At 33.2% G+C, this 26,889-nt stretch overlaps 1 protein-coding gene, 1 non-coding gene and 1 pseudogene across 3 annotated transcripts in view; 2 read left to right on the forward strand and 1 right to left on the reverse strand.

The window, feature by feature from the left end:
• NAALADL2 (N-acetylated alpha-linked acidic dipeptidase like 2) overlaps positions 1 to 26,889 on the forward strand; it is a 1,088,713-nt gene that overhangs the window by 243,309 nt on the left and 818,515 nt on the right. The window lies entirely within an intron of this gene.
• LOC120604786 (uncharacterized) lies at positions 8,148 to 8,265 on the forward strand (annotated as a pseudogene).
• On the reverse strand, positions 10,861 to 10,935 carry LOC120604774 (small nucleolar RNA SNORD19). Its single transcript, XR_005653421.1, has one exon. It is a non-coding gene; the product is annotated as a small nucleolar RNA SNORD19 (small nucleolar RNA).

Here is a 26,889-nt window from a genome sequence, read left to right on the forward strand (position 1 = left end):
GGGTTCAAAAAGGAAATAGAAATGATATTAGATTTTATCTATGTTCATAGTGTGTGCCAGTTTGAAAAAAATAAAAAGAATGATATGTAATCATTAATTTGGATCGGAGTTAACAAATGTTAAGATGGTAATTTGGTTAAAAAAGCACTGCATTGGAGGTCTGAAGGCCTGGAATCAAACTCTATGTAAACTTGGGTGATTCTGTTACTTCTTAACTGTGAATAGGTGAGGTTGGTAATATTTTATAGGTTGATGGATTGTATGTATTAATGGAAAAGCAGTTCAAAATACTAGTTAATATAAGTCAGCAGGTTATTTTTATTAAGGAATACAAAAGTTATAATAGGAAATAAATGTTTTTCATGTTGTTTTTACATACTTAAAATGTTAACTCAAGTACTTTTCTCTTTTTATTAAATTTATTTGAGTGACATTGGCTAATAACATTATATAAGTTTTAAGTGCACAATCTTATATCATCTGTATATTGCATTGTGTGCTTACCACCCAAAGTCCAGTCTCTCTCTGTTAACCATACATTTGACTCCCGTTCCCCTAATCTTCCCTCAAGTACTTTTAAAATTATTTTTTACACGTTTTTCAAAGGTACATTTTGTAATCAAACCCTTTTGTTAAAAGATGATACACTTTCAACATGAACAACAAAAATAAATGATAAAATGATTTTTAAAAATGATTTTAAAAGAAAGATGATAAATTTCTTTCTGGGCCTTGTCCAAATGAGCATTAATTTAGAATTTTTTAGCCTGAATTATTGAATTTCTTTTGTTGTTCAGATATCTGGGTGTCTGTGTTATTTTGATTATTCATTCATTGTGATATTTTAATTTACTGCATTCCTGGAGCCTAGCATTCTGTTGGAGGTCAAAGATGTAAATGAGAGGCAAAGCTCCTCATCTCTAGTTAGAGATCTACAAACATACACAAATAATTGAAAGACAAAGGTTAAATTAAAACCAAAGCATAATAAGAACACCTCTACCTTGGTATGAGGTTGGGTGAGGCTTTAAGATAGGAGTAACATCAGAGGTGTGTATTAATATAAAATAATAAATTTCCATTGAGTACAATATAGAGTTCTACCCAATACCTAGCACAATAATAGGGACATGGTTATTACTGAATGAAGATAAGATGGGGTGGGTAATACGCCGATGTGCAAAAGCATGCAAGTACATGGCTTATTTAGAGTGTAGGGAGACACTGGATATTGCTAATACATAGATATATGAGATTTGGTAAGAGAATAAACCAGAAATAGACATGAAGAAATAGTTTGGAGATTGATCATAAGGGCTTTGTATATTTTACTAAGCTGTTTAGATTGTATCTTACACAAAAACCACAGCCAGTGGAGGTTCCACAATAGGAGAATAACATCTATGAACTGTTACTTAGAAAGGTGCATGTGACGATAATGCAAGAAGAGAAACTACTGGAGAGACTCTTGTAAGAATATAAGAGAATGAAGCTCTGGTAGAATTTTGGAAGGAGTTTTAAGAGAAGTAGAAAATTCTGGAGATATTTCTAGAGTAAAACTGACATTTCATGACTGACTGATTTTAGAGAGCAATGGAGAAATAAGGAAAAGATTATTCACTCCATGAACATGCTCAGCCTTTCATCTACAGTCTTGTAAAACCTGCATGGTTAGACATTGGTTTAGGCATAGGGGACACAGAGACAAATTGGACCCAATGTTTGCCTTTGTAAAGCTGACTGCTTGGTGTTTCTCCTAGTGAGATTTTAGTTTTGATGATTATGACATTAATTGATGAGTGCTTTTCTGATATATAAGATAAGACTAAGCTTTCCCAAAATATAGAAATTAATCATTGGGTTAAGTTCACTTTCTTGAAATCTTCAATCTCTTGTCTTCGATATTTTGATGTCACTGGGCTGGTATGCTACTCTCTGTTTCTTCCTAAATGACTTAGAAAAAAAAAATGTGTGCAGTGTTTTTTAAGAACAATTTATTACTGCATTAGAGAGAAATAGAAATGTATTACCCCCAAGATTTTCATTGCAGTTTGCTTTCGAATATTTGTAGGTTCAAATTGAATAGAGAGGTTGTTAATTAGTGTGCAGATTTTTTTAATTGTCTATAATAGGTAGCTAATTGGTGTTTTCCTTAAAGAATGAATTTAAGGAAATGTGATTTGAAAGTGGGCTGTTAATCGCACTGTTCTAAGTAGTAGATACTATTGATTGAGTAAAATAAGCAGTTTTGATTGTTTGCAGGCTTTATTCTGGGAAACTAGAATGAAATGATGACAATAATTACAAAACTTAATGCATGATAACTTCGACCCAACTCTGAGTGTATTTTGTAAAAATTAACTCATGACTTGATGTGATCTGAAATCTTCATTCTGCTCCTTCATCATCTGCCCACTGCAACCTATTCACTGCCCCATCTCCATTCCTCCCAAAACTGTTTCATCTAACCCACAGGTGCTTGCTATTGGAATTCTTTTGCCCCACAAGTGACCCTTTTTTTATGGAATGTGACAAATAGGTACAACTACCTTCTGTGGCATCCATGTGATTCTCCAGAAACTCATACATCCTTGACATTCCAGACGATGGAAATATAGGCTGATCCACTGGTATGCCCTGTCTTATCTCTACTATCTCTCTTCAATGTTCTTTTCCAACTGCTTAGGCTGGCCCTGAGACAAATCTACTTGTTAACTGCCTAAACAAACATCTAATCAGGTAATAAAATGCCTTAATCCCTTTCTTTAAAGGAACCCCATATAGTCCCTCAGCATTACCTCTACATCCTCCTCTTGGCTTCAAGGAGAGACAACAGCTTCTCATTATGAACATGGATTCCTCATAAGACAGAGGACAGGAGGCTAGATAACAATCCTGTTACTTCGCAGATTCTACAGAGGAGATCAAGTGATGGTGATAGCAGGGCCAGTTTTGCCTCCTTATAGTAAGCTCATGTCTCGTCCATATTTAGGCTGCTCATAGACTATTCTCTTTTAAACATGGAGTACATCTTTGACAATTCCACACCAAAAGAAAAATTCTCACATAGCATCCTGTTGCAGATATGTACTTATATACACACCTGCATACAAATGGATTCTAGATACCCTTTGCTAATCACAAAAGTAATAGAAAAGTAAACTTCTAAACAGTGAGAGAGCACTCTCTCAGAGAGCTTTGGGTTTCACTTTGTCCAACCTCAAGTTAAAATCTTTAAATTATATGCAAATTTAGTTTAACGATTTTACAAATTGGGGTGTTTGGTTTTCACTTCAGTTCTCCCAAATAGAAGAGTGAGACTGCTCTATGCTCATACACAGAGAAGTGTCAACTGTCAGTTAAGAATGTGCACGTGCCCTCACAATGCCCTAGTGACACTGTTGTGATTATAGTCTTTTTAAGAAAACAGGAAAGTATATAAAAAAATTTAATGGCTTTATTGAGATAATTTATATACACTTATTTAAAGTATACAGTTAGATAATTTTTATTATATTCACAGAGTTGTGCAGTCATTAACATGATCAATTTTAGGATATTTTTCTCAACGCCCCCCGCACCCCCCGCATAATAATCCTATACCCATTAACAGTCATTTTCCATCTTCTCATCTTTCCAGTTCCTGGCATTGCTAATCTAATTTCTACCTCTAGAGATTTCATAAAAATAAATTTATATAGTACATGGTCTTTTGTGATTGGCTTGTTTCACTTAGCATAATGTTTTTAAGGTGCATGCATGTTGTAGCATGTATTGGTATCTCAATAATTTTTTTTTAATTATGGAATAAAATTATAAATACATTATAAAAACTCTCTGTTGCATATTGGGTTCTCCACAAATAAACCGAGAGGTGGAATTAGGCATGCAAAAGGTTTATTGATGAGTAACACCTGTGAAAGAAAAATAGCAGAAGCATAATTGTATAGGAAGGTTGTCATGTCAGACCACAATGCTCATCTCCAAATGGTGTCCCCCAGAACAAAGATTGCCCATTAGAGGAAATGGCCGTGCTTTTGTACCATTACCTTGCATGGGGGTTGGCCAGGGGCCGTCTTGAGAATAAATGCTGAGGCAAAGCCAGAGCCTCTAGCTGTTAGCTAACCACAGTCCTTCCAGCTGGACAGCAAGTTTGTTCTTAAAGGGCAATCTGAATGTCACATCTCTGTAGCAGACATGGATAAAATAAACATCTGTTTAAAAGAGGAACTTCAGTTATCCAGATGTGCACTCTGAGAATAATAGATTAAAAATAAGCCTCCACTACATATTCATCTATTGTCTTCTCTCCTTCAGCAGTTAAAAAACAGAGGTTCTCACCTTTTTCCTTTTTGAGTCGGCTTTCTTCAAATAAGAATCTTTATACACCATGGGAGCTCAATAAATACTGTTGATTGACAGACCTAGACAAACAAGACAAACATTTCTTATTTGGAACTAAAGTCTTCTTTTTGTTAACACTGCTGCTCCACAGCTCTGGAGCCACTTTTTATTGAAATCTTCTTATGAATAACATTGAACCATGTTATTCATAGGCTCTGTCTAGTCCCTAGGTGCCTGAAACCTTCACGAATTCCACATACCTCATTGTGAACTAGGAAACTAACCGGGTATGCCCTCAGCTATAAAATTTGCCACTCAGAAAACTACATATTAGTAATTTGAGAACCTGTAATGATGCATTGTTCCTGACAGATGATCTAATCTCTAGGTACATATTGCTTTCAGTTTTACTTATTGATGATGGAAGAGATTTCTCTCATTTCTATGATGGATCTTCATATGCTTTTAATGAATCGTAGTAGCAGTATCATAAAAATTAAGAAATTCCATTGATTCAGTTATGAAGGGCTTCATTGCTCACCATACACGATAAACCTGCATCATTGTTTGCACATAATATACATATTTAAGGACATAATTCATTTCAGAGTACACAGTATGCTGTTTGATAATAGAAAAAGCCTTTAATTTTTTTTAAAAAAATCTATTTGGGGCAAAAGCAATGGAAACAGCTTTGTAAAATAGTGGAAAGCCATACATCATGAAGAATTTAATTAACTAAAGTTTATTGCTTCATACACTTTAATTTTGATCACAATAAAAATAAATGATTATGTGCCTTTAAAGTCAACTATCTTAATCTTTTCAAGGAATACTGTAATCTCCTTGATAACTTGGACAACAGCCTAGAAACCACTGTCCTACCTCTCTGTAAGGAACATATTTCCCTATGAAATATACATTAAAGAAATATTTTGACTAAAGCATACATGTATTTCATAGTTTATTTTAGCTAATTTATAGATAGTGAAAGTCAAATGCACTTGAGCAACACTACATACCTCCTGTGAGAAAATCATAACTTGACTGTTAAATTGCACTGTTCTTTCTGTCTTGATGAGATATTTGATTTCTTGAAAGATTGAAAGTTAAAGGAATGAAAAATATAGAAAAAGATATCTCAACTCTGAACCTATTCTTTTCAATGTGAAGCTTGGTCCATCTACTCTTCTTGCAGTTTGAAATTCTTCCTTCCACACGTGCATGTATATGCACACAATTCTCCATCTTCCCTTCATGGTTCCACAGTTTTCATCTTCAGTTTTCTTGTGAAAAGTTGGCAGATGTCTATGGGGAAAATTAAGATGATCTTTTGAATGCCAGGAAGTGATTTCGAAATAAGTATGCAGACTATAGTATTGTTAGAATTAATATACATATCTATTAGGGATGATATGGTTCTGGCTTTCCAATGCTGTACCAGTCACATAAATAGATTTACAACCCGTATTGAGCAAATACTTGTTATTTGCATATTGGTGCAGTGCTGGGTATTATTCTATGTCCCAAGTGGAGAGACATTCCACACTCTCTGCGCATTCAGAGGACGGATATATACTAAGTTTTAAGTGTCCCTAAGAAGAGAGGACCTAAAATTGATTAAAGGGGAAATATAGCATGGTCAAGATAAAACTCGTCATATAATCTGTCTTGAAGCACGTGATATCTATTGTGTATAGAAGCAGGCAGAACCTTAAAGTAAATGTCTTGAGTTAAAATGACAGCTACATTTCAGCTAAGTGTGAGGAAGAGCTAATACAAAGTTAGAGCTATTCAACTTTAAAGTATTTTTATTCATTCAACAGATGTTTAGTGGGGATACTCTACACCAAATTTCGTTAGTATATTTACATTTAATACAGAAAATATACACTTCCCATCCTTGGAAGCAAGACGGGAGTGAAGAGCTAAGTAAACCAAGATGAGTGTCTGCCAATGACGTAGAGAATGGCTCCCTGCATTGGTTAGGTTTGGATCAGATGTCTCCAGTAATCTCTCACAGTGCTGATTTTCAGTGACCGCATATTATGTAGACACTGGTTAGCAAGGCAGTGTGTGTAAGCGCCATAGGTGAGGTATAAAAATAAGTTCTGTAGGAGTTAAAGGAGAGGGAAACGCTTCCTTTTGAAAGTAATCCGAAAAGGCTATGTAGCAATAAAAAGAGGATTTGAAGTGAGGTTTAAAGTGTGGGTAAGACTTTGTGTAAAAGAAAATAAATGGTCTAACAGGAGAAAAAAATGAGTGAAGAGTTGTGGAGACAAGTGCTCAATGTGCTCAGGAGGGAGAGTATTAAGCATGTTGGTCACAGTCATGATTTTTGTAGAGGAATAACAGGGATCTAGGCTAGAGAAATTGGCAAAGTCCTTACATAGTCATAAGAGAATGCTGCTTCTTTTCTTAATGGAAGAAAAGAATACATGTGTTCATTTGTTAATTAATACAAGAGTTTTATGCCCTGAGAGACAGATCGGCATCGCTATTTCCTTTTCCAGCATCGCTAAAACCTTAGATATATTTGAGTCTTTCTTCCTTATAGGGAAATGTGAGAATAGATATTCATTGTTTTTAACCGTCAGCTGCTGTTTTTGGTTCACTGCTGGGTTAACAATTTACTCTTATTCAAGCTCTTGAAGTACTAGATCAAAAACAGGGGTTAAGTAATGAATAGATGATCCAGAGAGTAGCATTGTTCCTGAGTACAAGGTTACTTTTTAATCAAGGGTGTTCTCTAAGTGAAATACAGTTCAAATAGCTAGAAGGTAGAGAAAGAACTAGCGCATAAGATGTATGTGTGTGTGTGTGTTTAATAGATTAGTTCTCTTGATTTTCAGTGGTACTTTTACTGCTACACTGGCTTCTACACAGTTGTCTAATGGGCAAAAATAACTTCAATATTTGCAATGATACAAATGACACTAGAGGATGAAAACTTTCAGAAATCTCTTTATATATATTTATATGCATATGCATATGTTAAATGCACATGTGATCATTTTTGTGAACTACTCGCTAGACTGAGCAATAATACAGATAAATTAAGCAATGATACAAATGCATTATATCATATTTAAGGTGAAGGTACTTAGGGGTCTCTTAGTTGGTTTTCCGCTATTTCTTAGATTTCATCCACATTGTGTTTTCAGGTAAAGATGAGCTGAACATACAGATGAACAAAAACTTTTGTAATGCTATCTAATGGAGTCAATGTTTTGTTTTCCATCCATAATTTTTAAAATAATTTGCTTTATTTTAAACCCGTATGCCTTTGAAATGGCTACGTTTAAGTGTAAAATGGAAAATGTAGTTTTTATGATTTCTTACCTGAGGATTCTCAGCTGGTTGGAGCTATTTACTAGCCTTTATTGAATGTCTGTAGTCTTTGCTTTTTTTTTTTCCTGGCTTGTCCTCTATAGAATTCTCTGAATTTCTGCTGCAAGTGTATACCTGATGAAGAAGACGAGGATTACTTCTTTTCATGAACAGCCCAGTGGATACTGTCCTGGAGTTAAGGGGTACTGCACTCTGTACTGAAGGATATGGCTAAATCTTAGCCAAACTTGACCCTTTGCAGAGCTTCATCACTGAGATAAGAGTCCTTTGTACTTGATGCAGTCAAATTGGCAGGCCTGGCAAACTGCTAAGCTGTAGGCCAAATTCAGCTCACAGATCTGTTTCTTTAAATCTCCACAGGGCTTTCACTTTTTTTTTATTTTATTTTATTCTGAATACCTTAGTGAGTACTACAACTCCCATATTTGTTTCTTAAGCTATATATATATTCCACCTACAGCCATGCCACCCTGAACGTGCTGATCTCGTCTGATCTCAGAAGCCAAACAGGGTCGGGCCTGGTTAGTACTTGAATGGGAGACCGCCTAAGAATACCAGGTGCTGTAGGCATTAAAATTATATATACATGTTCCTTGGTGGTTCTGATGTACAGGCAGGGGTGAGAATGACTGTGAGAGTACTCCCCTGGATAAAATATAACTTACTATATTAACTACACAATATACACTAATTCAGGGCTTAGACTGTTGCAATAGTTATCAAGGAAAATAAAACCTTCAGTAAATAAACAAAACCATAAAACCTATATTGAATGATTACTATGTGCTAAGCATCTCATGTGTTATATTATTTAGTTTTCATATTAATGGAACATTTTTTTGTTCCCTTCTTGGTTTCTCGACCTTGATCTCTATTATATATCTTTCTCACTCTGCACATACCAAGGCCCTCACTCTTAGTCTCCTTACTCTGGTATATTTTCTTCATAGTAATTTATTTTTCACTGAAATTATTTTACTTATTTACTTTTTTGTTGCCTTTTCTTCTGGAATGTAAGCTCAATGATGATAGGTCTTTGTTTAGTTCATTCCTATATTCCATGAACCTAGAAACTGCTTTATCTTCAGAACTGAGTAGATCTTTTTAAATTAAAGAATGTCTACACATTTATTATTGTCCTTAACTTCCTATCTTCTTATGTCTTCTCTGAATTTTTTCCTTTTGTTTAGAAAATTTTAATATTTATTTGAAGCCAGTTTTTTAGTGTTTTTAATGGGAGGGGGGCGGGAAACTACCACATCTTCATATTTCCAAAATAGTATCTCATTATTTCTGGAGTTCTTATCACCCAACCTAGATTATCCTATTATACAAGATTGATTTTAAGATGAATAAAATGCATAATATAAATTTTTTCCTTGTTTTTAAACTTAATTACAATTATCTAATGGTAGCTTTGTATACGTCACAGAGGTATTGTTATGATTAATGTCTGTTTAGTAATTTCAAAATAGTAAGTCACCCTAAACCCCTAAGGGAAAAATAGTTCTATAAATATACATGATTAGTAGTATAGTTTTCTTATTTATGGGCCACAGAGAGAAAATATCTGTTCACATTTACAAGGGTATTGTTGAGATTAATTAATTAATGTTTACAAAGCAGTCAGAATGTGGGGGAAAATACATTTTTCTTTGCTATTTAAAGTGTATTTTAAAGGTGAAGAGGAAATTGTGTTTGCAATTTAGAATTTACTTATTTATCTTGAATATTCAGATAAATTACTGTTTTGCACTTGTCCTCTGCAACCACACATGAGGCCCTTATACCCTTTTCACTTCTGTACTTGGACAGACATTATAACCCTCTACTTTTTGTTTCAATAAAGTGAAAGTAAATGGTCAGTGCATACTATATTATTTCTCCTTTCCAAAGCTAGCTCATTCTGGAAAACATGCAGATTATTTTATTGCTGTTTTCTGTTTTCTTTGTTGACACGATAGACGTATTTTGTCTTTTGAATATGATTTTTTGATTCTTGACATTTTGTTTCTAGACAGATGAGGAATTGATGCTCCTCTTTTGGCTCTTTACTGTGACTATTACACATGACTTCAAACTGCTGCATTTTAACTGAGTGGATATTAAGATGTTGACTCTGAGAAAATAGGATGCACACTAAAACCATGTTGTTTTCCTCTGGTACTTATTTATTTTGTCTTATGCTGTTTGAAGTTAATTGAAACTAGGTATTCATGATTTTTTAAATGGGTTGCAACGTGAATTTTGGTTCTAAAGCTTGTCAGAGTACTCTACTTCCCTATTCAAGTTCACCTACTCATTACCTCTGTATAGCTGTGTTTTCAGTGGATTACAGCAGGCTCTCTTCAGTTGATATTGACCCTTTTCCCCTAATTAGTACATATTACACAGCCAGTGATTGTGTAAAGGCACAGAATTACATGATAGCTGTGCTATCTTTATACCAATTTTTAGTTAGTTAACTGATACCAAAAGGCCAGGGCAGAGCCAGGAACTCCAGTTAAATTAGCATTGAACTTGCAATTTGATTTTTTTTTTGCATAACCCCTTGCTTGGCAAAAAGCTTTACAGAAAAAGTGAAATTATGCTTGTTATTCTTGTGGAGAAGAATGATTAATCTGTTCTATATTTTTCTCCCACACCTTTACTTATTCCTCCCTCTATGACAAGTAGCCCTAAGATTTTTTTTTAATTTTCTCTTTTACTTTGGAATTTCTTTCTTTCTTTTTTTTTTTGCTAATAATGCATAACAAATTTAGGGAAAGATAAGACATGTTGATGAGGAGAGATCAGGTATAAAATTGAATTGTAAAATTATATAAATGGCATAGGTCCTTGGTGGGTTAAGGAAACACAGGTTTATTTGAAGGTTATTTGAAGATAAGGGTTATGTGCCGCTATAGTAATAAAGACCAAGAGAACATAACTCAGCTTCTCTCCGTCTACCTTCCCTCCATCTACAAAAACTAAATTTGCTTTTTTTCTTCTCTAGTCAAATAAATATAGATATTTCAGTATGACGTTAGAACATCTGTCTAACCATGCCATTGTTATACATTGTATAAAAATAATTCTACAAATCAGAAAAAAATAAAGTTCAACTTCAACTGATTAATATATTTAGCTTTATATTGCTTTAAAGACCCACATAGAGATGAGATGACATCTTCGGAGGTTAGAGTTGGATTTGAATTCTTTAGAGATGATGAAATTTTTAGGTGTTTTTATTCTTTCCTCCAAACTGACAAAATATTTCACAAGTTAAGGGAAACATTGAAAGTGTAATGAAAACACCATGCCCAAGACTGCATAAATGCATCTTGTTTTATTTATATTTCTGGATTTTGCAAAGCTAAATTATTGAATTTCTTTGTTGTTTTGACAGAACCATGCTTAGCTAACTTAATAATTCTTTTAAGGTGCTTTTAAATAGAGCTGGAACTACAGAGACTAGAAGGCTAGAATTATGCCTCATTTAACACCAGGCTTGCCAGGAATGTGCTTTACTCTCTTGACCTCAAGATTTGTTAATTAGTTAATTTGTTATTTTTCACCTTTAAAATAGTTCAACAGAAAATGGAAATGCATTGCCATATACATTTAGATAAACATTTATACCTCTACAAAAAAATAAATCACTATGTAGCTAACTAATCTGTAATATATACAATTATTTATTTGTTTTATGTTATTAACTTACTTATATTCATGTAAAATAATATCACCTACTTCTATTATTATTCTATAAAAAATATTCTCTGCCTGGAGTCAGAGTGTTGACTCTTAAAAATTGTAGAATAGAAAAAAGTGTATATATGAATATGCAGCTTTGATGATGCTATCAGAAGTGTGTAGTTATCTAAAAAACTCTTATCACATTATGTGAAGATGAGTCTTCGCAGTACAACTCAGCTTTTGCTTGAATAGCCTATGTCTGCTTTTATGTTTTGTTTCACAAACCATTTTAACTTAAACAGAGTCATCTAAAATCTGATTACTATAGACCACGTACCCCGAGAGTTAGCATAGTGCCGAATGGAATGATGTAAACTTTTGTAGAACAAATGTATTAAAGATGTGATAGTAAACTTAGAGTCATATTGGAAGTTTGTCGAAAGGGGAATAAAGCATCAAAATTGAAGTCATTGAGCAATTTTAGCAAATGTTTGTGGGTTCAATATATTGAAGGTCTCCTAGGAGAGAATGACAGGTTTCACTGAAATCTCCTTATTAACTAGACAAAATGTGATAAATTCTTTATGCCCAGGCAGAAATTTCTTTATTCAACTTGAGAATAATTCTTTAACTCAGAATTGCCAAATGATTAGTTCCTTGTTTGCCATGAACCTTATTGTCTATACCCTTGTTCAAGCAATTAATCATGCACTACCTCGCAATGTTTTTTCTTGGATTGTTGCCTTGTATAGTATTTAACTCTTCTATTGTTTATGGCCTCATGTAGAATATATTTACAAGTAAATTACTGAGGCAGGAAACAAGGTGTTAATGTGTGTGTGTATGTGGCTGTGTGTGTGTCTATGTATCTGTGTTAATGTACTCTGAACTCAGTAAACATTAAGAAATATTGCAGATTTGATAGTATTTTGAAGAATCCCAGAAGACAAAGCACTATGAAATAAGGTAGGACCTCATAATATCCACTAAAAGAGTTACTGTTGTGTATTTATGAGAAAAGACATAGCAGATAAGAGTTGATCCTCACTCCCACCTCCCTCCCCAAAAATTGAAAACATAAGGGAACCTGTAGACTTGGAAAGAACTGTGAATTGGTAAATATTAACTGGGAGAGGGGGAAAGGGTTAGCTCAGTAATTTGCAGGACACAATCACAGCACACTGTATTCTAAGTACCTAAAGCTTTCAAAGCCTTGGAATATATTAAAGACTGTATTAAAGAACTCTGCTTATCTAGGTTTATCTATGATCAATCTGATTTCCTTCAACTGCTAATTTGATTTGGAGAAATGTGTATTATTTCTGGTGATAAATGAAGAATGGGTGAAATAAACAGCAAAGCAGAGGGATATTGCATCTACAGTTTTAAGAATCATTAAACATTAACTTTAGACAACACCGTAGAGAAAAGTGATTTATCATAGATTTCCATGAACACAATTGTCTGAGAAGGCAGTCTAAAACATAGAAAGGAAGTCAATGTACACATTAATAGAAGAAAAGGATTGCTATAGGAACAAGTGTGTAGCATTAGAAGCAGACTCATATTCTGCATAAAAAGATGATCACTATAAATGAACAGATAAATTATATTAGAAAATTGGCAAAAACTAAATAATTTAAGATGTGTATTTGCCCCTTCTCAGCTCAGGTAGTGCAGAAGCAGCTCATGGAACAAAATTACACACTAAGCATTGTTGGACAACTATAGTTATTAATATTCATCTTATCTTTGGAATAGGGCTTAAATATACTTTTTAAACCCAGTCAGCACAGAAATATATTAAAGATAAACAGGGAATAAATCTTTCTGAGTTTTTATAATATTAGTGATAAACTTGAATGTCAATTTTTTACTATAAGCTGAAACTTCGTGTGCTTTCTCAAACTTTGTGTGCTTTCTCAAACATGTAACCTCTGACATGTCTCCTTAGCAGCATGAGTCAGTCTTGAGCAAAAAGGGGATACTTGACAGCTTCTAAAGTATTTGTCCCTACCTCAATCAGAAAATAAGAGGTAGATTTACTTGCTTAATAAACAAATCAGTAGTTCAAAATCATTTTTAGAGTATTTGTGATATGAAGCTTAGATAATAGATAAATAGATAGAGGATAGAACCGTATAGATAAATGTCTTTATTGCTCTCTAGGGCAGACCAAAAAAGAGATAACTGTGTCTTTTGCTAAGTTCTTTGAATATGAGTTCTGGCCCTATCATGAAAGACTGATAGGCATTTTTTTTTTTTAACTTTCTGAGGGAGAAAAAACAATTAGAAATTCTAAAAGCTTGACTTTAGCCAGAGGAGCCTCATTGGAATTTGGAATCTTAGATCCAGCAAAATACAGCAGCAAAGTACTGTGAATGGTGACATTATTGGGTGATATTCATCACCTAAATCTATTTTATTAGAGAACAGACAAAGGCATGGGAATTAGGAAAAGGCCTGTAGAGTGCTTACATTTTTAATATTATGAAATGGAGGTGAACCCAATACAGAGTTCTACAAAGTTGAACAGCGGATGCAATGGAGACTATCCTGCATCGGTATCATTCCTGGGTACCCAGATTATGGGGGCCCCTCTTCAAGTTTAGGATATTCTAATGCGAAAAGTCAAAACCAAAATTAAAAACAGTAATTAGGTGGAAAGAAACCAGGCTTTTCTTAAACCCGTCTTTGGGAAGAGTTTGAGAGGTTTGTGTAATAGGGAACAGAAAAGCTCCTAAAAAAGTGAACTAGGACTTAGGTAGAGATTACGAAGAGCCTGTACAATTCATATCTTTTTGGGTACTGGAGACTTATTGTGTCTTCTACTACTGCGTCATTGTTATTGTAAAAACACTGTTTTCATTAACCCGTGTTGCTTCATTTCTTCCATCTGGTGGCCAACAATACATGAACAGAACACCAGGACTGGAAAAGAGGACAGCTTATAATATTGCTTTGGTGGCTCCTAGGGATTGCTGTAGTTGCTACCTTTGGGTCCGATTATACTGTCAAGGAATGTTAAGTCACCAGACGGTGGCTAGAGTTGAGTGAGGAGGGAAGAGAGAGTCAACCGACTCTGCAAAGTATTACTGAGTCAGCCTGCCTAATTGTGACTTAACAAAGATGTTAAGTAAATTATTTTAAAATACAATTATTTGAGAAAGCTGTGAAGCATCCTAACTATATCTATAGCTCTCACCGAGAACAATGTTGTGAAATGCCTCCTAGAAATGGTTCTGAGGATTAACAGAGAACTCATTAATGATTAAACAAAACAAAATAAAACAAAAACACCTAGAAGATGTTTTGAGACCAGTATTTAAGGCTGTGAGCAAGACCTGAAATGTAAGACGTAGATTAAAGCCATAGAGATGGCTTTAGAAAACTGCTTTCCCCCAGTAGCCAGTATTATAGCAACAGCAGGGAACACCAAAAATAACAACTGCTAAGCAAAGTAAACCATGGAATCTGTTGCTGAAAGATGCCAGTAAGAAACAGTGTGGAAGCTGAGCAAAGGTAGAGATACAACCTCTGAGATCAGCTGTCACAAAAGTCCTGCTGTGAAATGCTGGCCACCAGGACTGATTTGGGAGGCCTCAGATGGAGTATTATGGGCCGAGGGTATCTTGTCACACAGAGTGTAACCTCTGACATGTCTCCTTAGCAGCATGAGTCAGTCTTGAGCAAAAAGGGGATACTTGACATGCCCCCAAAACTAGAGACTACTCTCTTTCAGTGTACTCAAGCAAGGAAGCTGTCTGACACTTTTGTATGTTCCTGCAGGAAGCCAAGTAGAATGTTCTGGCAGTCATAAAGCCTTGGGCCCCAGTTTTCTGCTAGAGAGTGTAGCCTTGGAAAGAGTCAAGATCATGAAAATATCCTTATTTGTTCTGTTCCTAATATTGATGCTACAGCTTATTATAAAATTGATAATTTGAGTGAAGCCAATATGACAAACTTCACCTGACTTGATTTCTTTCCCTGTTCTCCATTATGTAGGATAGTACAAACAGTAATTGTCAAAAATGTGCAAGAAAGGTCATCTTGTGTTTTATTGAAATATATCAGTATGAAGAAAAATAATTTGTAAATTATTAATATCCTAATGTAATAATGTATACTTAACAGATAGTCCAAATAATGTTGACAACTTATTTAGAATCAAGGAAATGTTTTCAGTTTTATTATTATTTATCGCAGTTTTGTATTTACCTAGCATATGCTCTCTGATAGACATTGATGAAATACAGTGTACATAGAAACAAAAATACCATATAGGAAAATATAAAGTATATTTTAACTCACATTGTGAGTGTTGGAGTTTGACTTTAGGATTCATTAGTTTTGGAGTAATTAAGGGCAGTGCAGGAAAAGGTAGTTTCAAAAGCAATGATTGTTGAAACAGGAGTTTCTACAGCCGCTGCATCTCAGAAAATTGCCTGCATGAGATAAAAAACTTGTTTTCTGAGTGTTTTTGTTTTGTTTTATTGTAGTATTTTGGACCCTTTCCATGAAAAATTCTGATAAAATGCAGTTGATACACATCCCAGACCCTCACTTAGACTTGGATAACCAGGACCCTGTCTTGAGCTACCTTCTTCCCAGACCCTTCTCTGGCCATCCTTCCACTACACTCTTTCCAAAGGGAAATGCTCAACTGGGGCTTGTGTCTGTCTTCCTCCCCTGACCCCCCACTCTAAAGACTATACTGTTGGTACCAGGGAGCCAGAAATTTTCTGCCCCAATTATACTCCTATCATGCTTCCTGGCCCTGCTCAGGATCCTTTCAGTATTTGTCTTGGGAGGGCGGGGCAAGTGCAAGGAGGAACAGATAAGGCTAAGATGCAGCTTGTTCTCTCCAGGCATGTACCAGGCTTCTGTTTTTTTCCTGATGGAGTAGGGTGTGGGAAGAGAACAGGGTGAGGCTGAGGGCTGCTCCTGGCCTTGCAAATGTTAACAAATGTTCCTGAAACAAAAACAAAAAACTATCACAGTTATCTGGGGATCAAAATTAACATTAACTTGTTTATGATTAAATGAAGGGGAATTAAGATTGCATGAGCTAACTCTTAAAAGTAAATGAGTTTATTTTTCAAACAGCATTCTTCCTTATTAAAATATTTATGTTCATATGAATATGATATTTACTTGCCAGTTGTCAATACTTATATCCATTGAATAATCAGAAAATTGTATAAATCTATTATTAATCAAATCAGTAAAAGTAAAGACAAGCAAGCAAACAAACAAAAAAATCCCAAGATCAAGCCATAAGTAATGCAGTCCTACTATTTTCATATAGCTTGTATCTAATTTACATGTTTTATAAAAATTAAAATAAGGCTTATAATTCTTTCTATTTGTTTTTATCCAGTCCTAAAAGTATTCTGTTTACCCAGGACTAGCTTAATCAGGTGTTTAGTTAGCACATCTTTATAAGTAGCTACTCAAATAATTTGAATGTAATATTTAGGAATTTATAATATAAGTCATTGCAAAACAAAGCATCATAATGAAGGAAATCTAAAATAATTTTGGAAGTTATAAAAAATAACTTAGAAGTTGCATAGGAACTTAATATAAAGAAAATTTCAGTTGTCTAAAAGGCAATTAATTGAGGTTTGTGGTAAAGACTTTGGGGCGAGAGAACGTGAGAGAGAACAAATAAGAATCATGTTAAAGAGTAGAAATTGATGGTTCAGCAATCCATTGTATGTAAGAGACAAAATAAACATTGGTAGAAAACTTTCATTTTATACTGATGTTGAAATTAGACAGTGGTACAGTGAATGATCATGAGAATACTGGGTAATAAACAGCAAACAGTGAAGCCTTATCTGGTTTGAAAGCAGTATCTGAAGTAAAAAGAAAATAATGGAAATGATATGGGCTACTACAGAAATATAGACAGCAGAATAGACACCATTTGTATTTCATTCAACAAGTATTTATTGAATACCTCCTGTGTGCCTGGTACTGGGCTAGGGACAAGATGCTTCAGTGAATAGAACAAAGATTCTTGCCCTTTGTGGAGCTTGCATAAGTGTGCTTAAACCCAAGCTTAATGTTCAGTTCCCTAAAAGATCCATATTTAGTGTTATATTTTTCTAAATATTCATAAAAGATATGTATTATACACGTAAGAGGACATAGATCTGTCCATCATTTAAGTAAAACAGTTCTTGCCATAGCACAAGCTTTTGATATACATACAAATGAAATACTAATGGAACTAGGAACATATTATTCTACGGGTAAGCGAATATCTGAAGAAATTATTAATTACCATATCGGCACATCAAATAAACAGCTTGATAACACGATGATTCATTTAAAAGACATTTTTCTTATTGTAATTATTGTTTCTCTTTCACTTTTATAAACCTGATTGATCTAGAAAGAGAAGTCTCTACTTCTACCCCTCAATCCACTACATATTCTTTCTAATTCCATTGCTCAAGTTATAGGTCTAAGTTCCTGTAACACTGCTCCGTCTTCTTGTCTTGTTAGGTGTTATAACAGCTTCCTACTGCTGCTAGATCTAGGATGCTTCACCATTCTCTGTTGATTTACTTTGCTCTGACCATACTTCTTTATCTTATCTGTTAATTAAACTGTGAAATAACTCCTTTGCCCATACTGTCTTCAAGGACTCTGAATGATACAAAAATAAATAGCAGTGATGAAGAGAAACTTAGACAAAAATCCCTAAGCAGGTTCAGATTGTTCTCTCGACTCTTCTCTTACTCCATTTGGAGAATGGGGGTTGTTTTCTTTCCAAAGATTTTGACATTGAGAAGTCTTGGACAGAGACCATCAAAAGAGCATCTACTTTAGAAAAGCTGACAGAATCCACATACATTAATTGCATGAGTTTTTAAAACTCCTGAGCTCATAGGCAGTGTTAGAGCCACTTCTTCCAAAATTTTATTCTTTGTAACATTTAAAAACGTTCTCCCTCAAATTCTGTTGTGTTTCCAGGCCCAAATACTACATGAATGTGTAAGGCTAAGAATTATGTTTCTTCACTTTTTTCTGTTGCTTAGACTGATGATGGATGAACCGTCTTCTCTCTCAATTATCTATCTAGCTATTTGTTCAATCCCTTTTTATCCAGACTAGTATGGTGGAGACAGTATAGCCCCATTCCACACTGTCCTCTGGCCCCATTTTGAAATATATACTTAAAGGTAAGCTGTCTAACATAGCAGATGACCTGCACTTGGTTTGACTCTTAACACTCTTTCATAACATTTTTTTTTGTCCCTTCTTATCTTTTTTTAAAAAAGAAAGCTAGCTCCATCCCTTGTACAATTTTAAGTTTCCCCCAAATTTCGGGATCTTTCATTATGTTGGAAACAGGCAGGGAACAGGGAGAAACAGGCATTGTATTGTATTATAGCTTTATTAGATGCCTTAAAACAATTATCTTTTATATGTAACTCATTTTTCTTGGAAAAATAAACAGCTAAAATTTCAAAATTGAATAAAAATCTGACAGTATTAAGAGTAAGGTATTACTAACTCTGGATTCAGCACTCCTAGGGGATAGCAACAAGCATAGATAGGATATTCATTTTAAATTGTCCTTCTTAAAATAAGTCCTCTCTATCTAGAGTATAACTATCTTCCATTGCCAGTTTAAAGGGTTTGCCAGTGCATTTTTTTTAACCTAGCAGAGTTTTGGATTAGTTTATGCAAGATAAAGATCATTTTTTTTTTTTTTTTTTACAAAATGTGTCAGTAGCATTGATATGTAAAGGTTCATTTTGAGTCAGTGGAACCACTGTACTTATAAGATGTTTATAAGGATAACAGTTTCCTTAAGTGCATAAATACTTAGTGCATCACGATGGATATAAGTTCCTAAAAAAATAGACATATTTCAGTTTGTTTTTTCTTATTATATTATTTTCTCCTATATAATAATGTATTTGTATTGATATAAAATGATTTATCATAATAATCACATGCATTATATGATAATTTATGGGTTTTTTAAAGTATATTTTCTCTATTGGTCTTCATATATGAAAACTGAATTTAAATGACTTTGAATTTTTAACACATGCTAGTTAGAAAATAGTCACGGTGAATAACCTCTAACCAAAATTGCGTTACTTCAGGTAATTTAACAATATGTTTTTACAATATATTCTGTTGACTATTCATTTTGATTCTGAAAAGAGTTGTATACTAGGCAATAATATAGGGTGGACATCTTGATAGATACTTGAGAAACTCTGTTAATAAGACAAATAACCACCAAAGCTATGGTCAAATCATTTGTCCATTTATAGTTCTGAGTAGTAGTAAGTCATATGGTGTTTCTTGATTAAGTCATCCAGAATTGTTGTTTGTTTTGTACAGTGTTATCCCAATATGTGTAGCTAGTCCTTTCCCCAATTACAAAACAAAACAAAAATAAATAAATTCTAAGTATTACTGAAAATTGTTTGTTTTATAATGAATTTATTTCTGTGGCTAGTTTTGTCATAAAGAGAGCATAATTTAAATAACTATATTGACTAAGACTGTTTAGTTGTTTTGAAAAAGAATTTATGTTAGTCCTGAGTTTTTTCAAATCTTACCACATAAGACATAAGAATACATAGTCTAGCTGGATGCTTTTATAGGTGCATAGAAATGATTTGAATTTTGCAGGTTGAAAGATACACTCGAACCCATTCAGATTCAATATGATACTATCTTTATCCTCAAAGAAATTATTTAGTTTAACAATAAATTTTTTATATAAGGAAGAATAATAAAGCTTGGCAGTATCTAGCATCTAATGTAAACGATCTAATACCATTATAGTTGCTGAGCAACTAGTGAGAATATGAGAAGTCCAAGCTCCAGAGTAGCAAGAAGCCCAGTTTTTAGTAGTTGTACATTCATTTTTATATTTTTCAAAGTGAATTATGTGGAAAAACTTGATGTTTTAAGACTTTAAAATATATTTACTATTTGATGACAAATAGATTCAGTGAGGGACAACCTGGAGAAAAAATAACTATGCATGGGGTATCCATGAGATGATTTCACCACTCTCTCCCTGTCTTTTTTTTTTTTCTTTCGTTCTTGGGAGTTGTCTCACAAAGGTAGTGGCAGAATGTTTATAAAATATGGAATCACGCTGAAGTGTTGGACAGCTATAGAGAAGTTAGCATTTCTAGATTTAGATTCTTATCTAGACAGCACTTTAAAAAAATTATTCTGTTAATTAAATACTATGTGGTCAGTTGGGGAAATAGGCAATGACTTGTAGAAATCCATCCAATAATGAGACTTTGTGAAGTGTCTTGGAACTAAAATTGTTTACAGAAAGGAGACCAAAATTTACAGTATTCTTACGGGTATCATTTGTAATTATTTAGCACTTAGAACCCAAGGAATAGAATTTACTTTAGGAAATAGGAGGTTCTTTTAAGTTAAAAGTTGAAAACAAAAGCAAATGGCTCTCCGATTGCTCTATAATGTCTCTGTGAAAATAGAATGAGAGTATTATAAAAATTGAACGAGATATTGAGTGATTAAACCTTCAAATAAATTGTAAATAGCTTAGAAATAGTGTTAAATAGGGGATAACCACTTAACATTTGAAAAAGCAACTAAAATATACCTTAGTTGAAGAAGTGTTAGTTTTCCTTCACTGCTTTCCTACACTGTTTTTTAATATTTGTTACTTCTTCATAAGTAGAGTAATAATAGTTATTGAAAAGCCGCCTAAGTGATGTAGAAAATGATTTGCTATAAATGAAAATATATTGTCTTGCTTTATTGGGATATAGTGCACATATCACACATTGCACCATGTAAAGTGTACAATTCTGATTTTTAGTAAATTCATGGGATTATACAATCATCATCACAAACTAATTTATCATATTCATTCTCCCAAAAGGAAATCTTACAAGTGTGAGTAACCATTCCCCAATCTCCCAGACACTGCATCTCCCTCCCCCAATCCTAGTCCTAGGAAACTACTAATCTACTTTCTTTTTCTATAAATGTGCTAATTCTGGACATTTAATATAAATGTTATCAAACAATATTGATTTTTTTTGTGACTGGTTTCTTTAATTTAGCATAATTTTGTCAAATTTCATTTATGTTGTGGAATATACTAGTACTTCAATATTTTTTTTATTATTGGTAAATATAGATATACCGCATTTTATTTATCCATTCATCAGAAGATAGGCATTTGAAAGGTTTTCTCTTTTTAACTATTATGACCACTCATGTACAGATTTTGTGTGGACATATGAAATTTGTGTGCAGATTTTTGGGCATATATATATTTTATTTCTCCTAAGTATATATCTAGAATTCTTGGGTCATATAATAATTCTATGTTTAATGTTTTAAGGAGCTGGAAAATTGTTTTAAAAAATTGTTGTAATATTTTAGATATCCATTAGCAATGTATGAGGGTTCTAATTTCTCCACATTCTCTTATACTTGTCATTGTACATTTGTTTATTATAGCCATCCTAGTGAGTATGAGGTGATATCTTATAGTGATTATTTTTTAGTTAGTAACATTAAATTTTATTTGAGATTGCAACTAAAATGGCTAAATATAAGATTCTTAAGGAAATCAGACAGTGTTTTATTAAATGTTTAACAGGGAGAACTTTCAGTTGACAATAAATTTTATTTTGACATTTTCCTAACATGAAAAAAATTTATTCATTTTTAAGCTACTGAAAAGAAGAATCCCAATTGTGTTTTCCACTATTGGATTTAAATTAATGTAAATGAAGGATGTTAAATTAGATATCTCATAGTGATTTTGACTTGCGTTTTCCCAAAAACTAATGACATCAAACGTTTTTCTTTACCTGTTTATTGATCATTTGTATACCTTCGTTTGATAAATTCCTATTCAGATCTTTCGTCTATTTTTAAAATTGGGTTGTATTTTTATTATTGCATTGTAAGAGTTCTTTGTATATTCTGCATACAAGTCCTTTGTTAAAGACTGAATTGTGTCTCCCTCCAAAATTCGTATATTGAAGTTGGAACCCCCAGTACACCTCAAATAGGTAATTAGGGTTAAATGAGATCATATGGATGGGCCCTAATCTTATGACTTGTGTCCTTACAAGAAAAGGAGAGTCATCAGGGATGCTTGCTTTTTTATTCTCTCTCACCACTCTCACTCATCAAGGAAGGGTGAGCGGTATGAGGACACAGAAAGAAAGTGGGAAGGCCACGGAGAGAGACCTCAAGAAAAAGCAACTATGCTGACACCTTCATCTTGGGCTCCTAGAACTGTGAGAAATAAGTTTCTGTTGTTTAAGTCACTCACTCCGTGGTATTTTGTTGTAGCAGTTCTAGAAGACTAATATATTCCTTCTCTGATATATAATTTGCAATTTTTTTTTTTCATTTTCATGGGTTGTCTTTTCACTTGCTTCATGGTATTGTTTGTAGCACAAAAAAGTTTTAATTTTGAAATAATAATTTTTTACCACTTTGCTTTTGGTGTTATGTATATAAAAACATTGACTAATCCAAGAATGTGAAGATTTTCTCTCGTTTTCTTATAAGAATTGTATAGTTTATCTCTTACAGTTAGTTCTATAATCCATAATGAGATAATTTTTGTGTAATTCTGTGAGGTAGGGTTTCAACTTCATTTCTTTGCATGTGGATATCCACTTGTTCCAGCACAATTTGTTGAAAAGACTATTTTTTTCCTCTATTGAATTGTCTTAGCACCCTCATAAAAAATCAATTGATTATAAATGTATGGATTCTTTCTGGACTCAAGTCGTTTCTATTGATCTTTATGCCAATAGTAGACAGTATTGATTATTGTAGCATTGTAATAGCTTTTGAAATTGGGAAATGTGAGTCCTAAAAACTTGTTCTTTCACTTCAAAATTGTTTTGGCTATTCTGGGTCTGTTAATTTTCCATATAAATTTTAGGATCATATTGTTGATTTCTGCAAAAGCAACTGATATTTTTATAAAGATTACTTTGAATCACTAGATCAATTTGAGTAGCATTGCCATCTTAACAATATTAATACATGATCAGGGAACACGGTATGTATTTCTATTTATTTATAACTTTTTAAAGTTATCTCAACAATGTTTTGTAGTGTTCAGTGCATAAGACTTCCATTTCTTTTGTTAAATTCATTTATGACTATTTTATCTTTTTTGCTTTTAAATGGAATATTTTCTTTCATTTCATTTTCACAAAGTTAATCGTTAGTGGATAGAGATATAATTGATTTTTGTATAGTTGATCTTGTAGTCTGTCATCTTGCTGAGTTGGTTTATTAGTTCTAATAGTTTTTTAGTGGATTCCATAGGATTTTCTGCAAATAGAATTAGTTTTATTTCTTCCTTTCCTATGTAGACACATTCTTTTTCTTGTCTAATTGCTGTGCCCAGTACTTCTACCACAATGTTGAATAAAAGTAGAAAGAGTGGATATCTTGTCTTGTTCCTGATTGTAGGAGGAAAGCATTAGTTTTTTACCATTAAGTATGATATTAGCTGTGTTTTATTCATAAAAGCACTTTGCCAGGTTGAAGAAGTTTCTTTGTACTCATTTCTTATATTTTGATCATTTTTCATAAAAGGGTGTTGGATTCTGTCAAATATAGTTTCTATGTGTATTTACATGATCATATAATTTTGGTTTATTATCCTATTGATATGATATATTACATTAATTAATTTTTAGAATTATCATGTTCGAAGGGTATTTTTAATGAGTTTCTTCTAAAGATGGCTTTAAGGGGCTATCCAAAGAGCTGTACCTATACACTGACATCTCTAATTTGGTTAATGGTTTACGATTGGTGTTTCAGAAATTAATGCTGAAATGAATTTTATAAACTCCTGTCTTTGCCACTAATTAATAATTTAATCAGAAAATATTTTTTACCCACATTTAAAATGATTTCAATTAATGTTTTTAAAGATGAGATACTACTTTTCTTAACATTTTTCTTGGAAGCTTTCAATATCAAAGTCTATATCCACACCAATAATATATATTTTATTTTATTAAATTTTTTTTTGACATTTTAGACAGATAGTTTTATTTAAAAATTGTTATGGTTGAAAAGCAGACATAAACTATATATTATTTAGAAAATATACTTTCATGTAACCCTGAGTAAAATATTTATTCCTGTACCTAATTCTATGCTGATGAGGCTGTGAACCCAATCGGTGCTCTGTCTCTACACACTCAACAGAGACTACTCTATAACCTTCTAATTATCAGATCCAGTGGCCTCATTTAGATCATTATTCTTTTCCAATCTCTTCAGCTACTGACCAACTAATTCTTTTTCTAATTAATTAATAAATTAGTTAATTAATTAATTAATTTTTAAAATGTACAGCTGAAACTTATTGGATTTCGTTAACCAATGTCACCATAAAAAATAAATTAAAAATACATCATAATATATATTGATCTTTATTATGTGCAAAGTGAATTCTCAATTATTCAGGAAATAATTTTAACTGAGTTACAATGTGAGCGCCTCCTTTCTGACTTTTCCTCAAACATTCAAAAATAATTATTTTGCCTCTACTTGGTACACTGTCATGCCAAGTTTTGAGAATACACTGTAATCAAAACCAGCAGGATTTGTACTTTTATGAAGTTTACAGTACAGTGTAGAGACCAACATTTACCAAATGGCATAAAACTAATATGTAATTACCGATTGCGATAAGTGCTATAAATATGATAGGAAACAGTGACATTAAATCTTATTGAATATGGGAGAGGGAATGAAATTGCTTATGAATTATCCTTGAAAATCTCTCAGTGGCCTATAAATTATGATATACGTAACTTTTGTATATAAGAAATTTTTTGACATAGACTCTAAATTAGACTGAAGAAAGAAATAAAATAGAAATTTGTATGTAGATATTAGAACTATTTAAAGAAATAACTGTGATTTATAGGATAAAATAAGTGTACATGAGAATTCTAAATTATTCCTGCTGTACTTGATAGCACCTATCAATTCTTCTCTTGTTTTTGTAGTAAGATGTTGTGTTAACATTTCAGAAATTATTAAGTATCAACTCGAGTCTATTTTGTCAAGTCTCCATGTGTCATTTTTTTTAAATCTTTACTCACTAATTTTCCTTAGGCATTTTGTTACTAAAGCATAATCAACTCACTGTGAAATAAAGACCCCTGTCTAGAAATGACCATTGGAGAACCCAATGAATTATTCCATCACAGTTTGCCATTTTAAATTATATTTACAATTTAAAAACAAATGAAAACATGAGATAATTCATAACTATCCAAGAAAACATCTTGCTTTAATTATGTAGGCATTTTAAGTGGAAGTATATTTTGACCTAAATTATCCATGTCAATGCCCTACTTCTCTATAATCTATATTGGGCTTGAATTATTTTATTAATTGTACTTAAACTTTGTTTCTGATTATACACCAGTATCTTCTGATTATACACCAGTATCTTCTCTGCTTCTGTAGCAGCACTAATTATTGACCGTTGTGGTATATAATTAAAATAGTTGTTTTTGGCTAACCATAGCAGCATTCATTTATTTATTGATTGACTGATTAGTTATTAGATCTTTTCTATATATTATCACAAATCCTTTGTCAGAGTTTGACCTCCTCCTATAGCTGACTCTAACTTGGCATTTAGCATACAGAGTTTTTGTTGCATGGTGTCCTTAGAATCAATATCTGTAGAAGAGAGGAAAGAAAGCAGGAGTGGGCCTAAGGCGAAGTCAAACTGCTGTATAGTCCCAGTGAAACCCTTAGCCAACACCACAGTGAGATCTGGAGCTAGAATGGCCCTTGAGAGTTGTCCCGAATTTGGTTCAAAGAGACACAACTTTTTTATTTACATGTAAGTCAGTCATTTGATGGTGATCACTCAAGATATGACTTTGGGCTAGGTGATTCTCTGCATCTGAGACTAACCTATGAAGGGATTGACATCTGGAGGCTGTCTGCTAACAGCACTTCCAGGAGCAGGGGCAACAAGTTCTTTCTTGAGAATGGACCGCAGATTTAATAGTCTGCAAATTCTAAATGGAAAATACTATTATCCTCATTTTACAGAGAGCAAAACTGAGATTCGTTCAGCTGCACAGATAATGATTTACCTGAAATGGAATTCAAATGTGGGATTGCCTGACTCCAGAGCCCTGCACTTTCTACTGTAACTTCATTGCTTCCTCAGTTTTTTGTGTGGTGGTAGAATTTTCAGAAAGACACTAGTTTTTTCCAAGCTCATGTGCACCCAAATATCTTCCTACTGATTTGACTGTAGTTAATTTACATAGCCCTTTATTTTGCATTACAATTTATAGTACATTTTCTCAGATATAATATGATCGGATAAGGTTATATGTTCTTATAGCCATTTGGTAAACAAGACAGGGTGAGCATCATTATTCCTAATTATAGATTGGGGAACAGACACAAAACTGATTAGATGATTTTACAGAGTTACCGGAAAAA

The sequence above is a fragment of the Pteropus medius genome, unplaced genomic scaffold, assembly GCF_902729225.1.
Source record: "Pteropus medius unplaced genomic scaffold, Ma_sr-lr_union100, whole genome shotgun sequence".
Classification (NCBI taxonomy): Eukaryota; Metazoa; Chordata; class Mammalia; order Chiroptera; family Pteropodidae; genus Pteropus; species Pteropus medius.